Genomic DNA, 3,934 nt, shown 5'->3' with positions numbered 1-3,934 from the left:
AAATGCAGCTCCACTACCATTGCGACATGTGGAGTGAACTACTATGAATTCTGTGTGTCTCTCTATTTACTCTACTCATCTCTATTTTTATCTCGTTAATGCATAAGGATACTAGATTACCAGATTACTTTTTTTAGGCCAAGAGGTTGATAGCGAGATCTCAAATCAACTTATTGGTCTTATGTTATATATCTCAGTATAGAGGATGATACCAAGGATCTGTATTTATTTATAAACTCTCCCGACGGGTGGGTAATTCTTGGATTAGTTATTTATGATACTATGCAATTTTTTCAACCAGACGTACAAACAATATGCATGGGATTAGCCGCTTCAATGGGATCTTTTATTCTGGTCGGAGGAGAAATTACTAAACGTCTAGCATTTCCTCATGCTTGGTGCCAATGAGTTTTTATTTTTTATTTGATTTGAGAGAAAAAAAAAAAAAGACTATGCTTTCGCGATATAAGAAATATGATTAAGTAATAATAGCATGGCATTTCGAGTTCGATATGAGAATTTTTTTATTTTTAAAATTGTTACATTATGTATCGAAAGAGTAGTATGAGATATAATGGTATTTCCTATTTTAGCTGATATATCAAGAGACCTATTTCAGCGTCACAAACTTTTTTCACACCGAAAAAATTTTAACGATATACATTTATATTATGAATGAATATGAAAATAGAATTTTATTTTTTACTTAGACATATATTTTTGATATATATATTTTTCAAGTAAATTTTTTTTGGAATTGCTAACTAATAACTAACAAACGAAATATATATATATATATATATTTATATATCTATATAAAGCAGCAAAATCATCATAGTATTTTTTTTAACTACTCAAAAAGGAAGGGCGGTTATTGGATCATTGACCTATGTGAATAGAATAGACCCTATAATTATTTAATTTATAATTTTTGATTTCTTCGATGAGCTGGTGTTGGCTATTTTTAGCGACAACAATATAGAAATAAAATTTACATACGAGTTTTTAAGTTTTTTACCTATCCGGTGACGATTTGTCAGAGCAAAACTCACCAAAGATCCTTTATGAAAAAACTAACTTTTTCATCAAGAAATTAATTTTTTCATCACGAAACTTATTTCCTCATCAAGAAATTGGTTTTGATTATATAAAAATAAAATTTATATACTGAGTTTTTATATTTTTATGTATTTCTTCTTATCTATGAGTATTTATCCCATGCTTTAAAAGGTTTTTTTTTCTTTTTGTTTTAGTGCCATATTTTGTGCAATAAATTTGCATGACATTTATCAAAATTTTACTTCTTTATATTTTTGTATATGGCTCTATATAATTTTTGGCTCTGTCAATCCTTCTCGTAGTGATATTATTTATTTTGAAAGGCATACATACATTTTATTTTAGTTTGATAAAATAAATAAATGGAACTTCAAAATAATATTTGGGGCGAGATATCACAAATATATAACATACGAAAAAGTTGTGCTCCATTATTATGATTAAAGTTATGCATTATTAGGATATGATGAGTATCCTAATATCCTTAATTAAGAATTAGAAAAACCAATTGCTTTTATTTGAAACCTTATCTCACCTGCTCCATCCACCCTAATGCCTTATTCATTTAAAATTGTAATTAATATATTATGTATTATTTGATGTGACACTCCTTTTTTTTAAAAAAAAAATAATATAAATAAAAAATAAATTCATTCTCTTTTTTTTTTTTTTTTCCAAGATCTGGAATATATGAAAAAACCAATAATACAATACAAACACCGTAAACTTTTGGTAACAATCATTTTTGATGAGTTCTTTCATTTTCTTTAATAATCAGCATAAATAATCTAAAGGCACCACGTTTCTAAAACTTTTTTTATCCAATTATTTTAAGACTTTTACATTTTCCAAAAATCCATGCATATACTTTATTAGTTTGCAAAAACAAAAAGAAATTTGCATCTTCGATATGATTAATGATTCTTGTTGTTGAAAGAATTTCACAACACCAAATAAATAATAGCAATAATAATTATAATAGTAATATAATGAATAAGTGCGAGTATTCAACTTAGAATGACGAGCATTCAAACTGGGAACACAAATACTTAATGAAAACTGGAAATACTAAGAACACGAGGGGAATATAGTGGTTCAGTCAAATCACGGTCTCCTTAGTCCACTGTTACAAGGATTCTCTAGGTGTCCCATTTCACGGTGGATCACTCCTTTATATACAAAGCAAGTGTCCGATTATTTACACAAGGACTGCATTCATTGTCAATCCGTTTGTGCATTGATTTATAATAATTAAGCTAAAAAACGTAAACATTAATAAATAAAGAACAGTTTTTATTCACTAAATACAGCAACGTATGCGACTTCTAATGTGCGAGTTGGCTGTTCATATTCTTGCATAAGCTCGTGGGCTTAGAATACACCTAACACTTAGTTGAGTCTAAGATGTCTGCGTTCTTGTATAGTCGCATTTACGGATATCGTATAACGAGCTGATAAAACCAAGACATGCGAGTCTATATCGGTTTATCGAGGCTGTTGGGTCATCAAGACCAGCTCGCTTTATAGAGAATCGATCTCTATGTTTTTCGCAGGAGAATCGAGAGAATACTCGCATATATCATGATATATGCGAGTCAAATCCGTTTCTTGGTTCTACATAATGCGAGCCTCGTGAATACAATTAGACTTGGTCGTATTCGCATCATCTCGCTGAGTTTAGCTCAGGCGAGGTTTAAACTCGAGGAGTCTCTTATTGACATCTCAGCTTTCCTTGGGGAAATTGAGTACACGTGTCCTTCAAACAGGAGTTTGGTCTCGAGTTTCTAGGTGAGAAAAATCTCATTATAACTCATGCCCCTAGTTTCGCGACTTGACAGGTGCGGTCATGAGGGAAACTATACGCGAGAGATAGGTGAAAGGTTGTCACGAGGTGGTGACCTTTGGTTGTCCCATCGAGGGTTTCGAAAAATGACAGCGGTAATTATTTCATTTTATCCTATTTATGGTGCCACGTCACGAAACTCTTCGGTTTTCGTGTAGGCGTGCCCATGGCTGGCCGTTGGATGGGATGACCTTAGGCATTCCTGTTGCCACGTCTCACAATCCCAATTTATGAGGGGTATTGGTATTTAAGCCCTCTGATACAAAACAATTTTCTTACTTTCCCTCTCATTTTCATTTTCTCCATTCACCCGAAGCTTTCAAAGGCAAAAAACCCCCTTTCCAAACAAATTTCTGTTCTGCCCCTTTTGAATCGTCAAAGCTTCTCGAAACGATCGAGACTATTTACAGAGAGGAGCATCGAATCCCAAGGTTAGTCTTTCGAATCTTCTTTTGAATTCTGTTTCTTTGTTTGAGAAAAAGCCTTACACTTCTGAATGTTTTTGGAAAAAAGGTTGAAAATGCATGTTTAGTTGTAGGAAATACACATAGAGTTTTACCCCCTTGATAGAACTAGGTAATCCCCAGGAGAAAACAGACCTGTAATTGGCATAACCACCAATTCAGGAAGAATATTTTGAATATTCGCATCTTTTTGATTGCTTATCTTTGGAACACTCGCGAGTTTGGATGAGCATCTTGAATACTCGCATATCTGCTTCCTTTAAGAATTCTGGGGATTTTATCACTTTTACCCGTTGTTTAGAAATTAGGTTTTTCTCTATATTCTCTGTATATTTTGTTGTGGGGATACTGGTTAAGTCTTTCAAATGGTGGGTGTGTCGCCGTATTCCAATGCTCATGCGTGCGATCGCATGTTCCTTGAGGTACTGCGATACACCCAGCCATTTGCGACATACGCCAGCGTTCCCTGTTCCCATATAACCGTATATTTTGACTAGTAGGTTTGCTCGAAATAGTGAGGTGTTTCCGTTAGCCCAAGGTTTATGCGAGAAAGGCATGCCCCTTGAGA

The sequence above is a fragment of the Cannabis sativa genome, chromosome X (assembly GCF_029168945.1).
Source record: "Cannabis sativa cultivar Pink pepper isolate KNU-18-1 chromosome X, ASM2916894v1, whole genome shotgun sequence".
NCBI lineage: Eukaryota > Viridiplantae > Streptophyta > Magnoliopsida > Rosales > Cannabaceae > Cannabis > Cannabis sativa.
The sequence above is the reverse complement of the archived record's forward strand: the minus strand, read 5'-3'. Positions refer to the sequence as shown.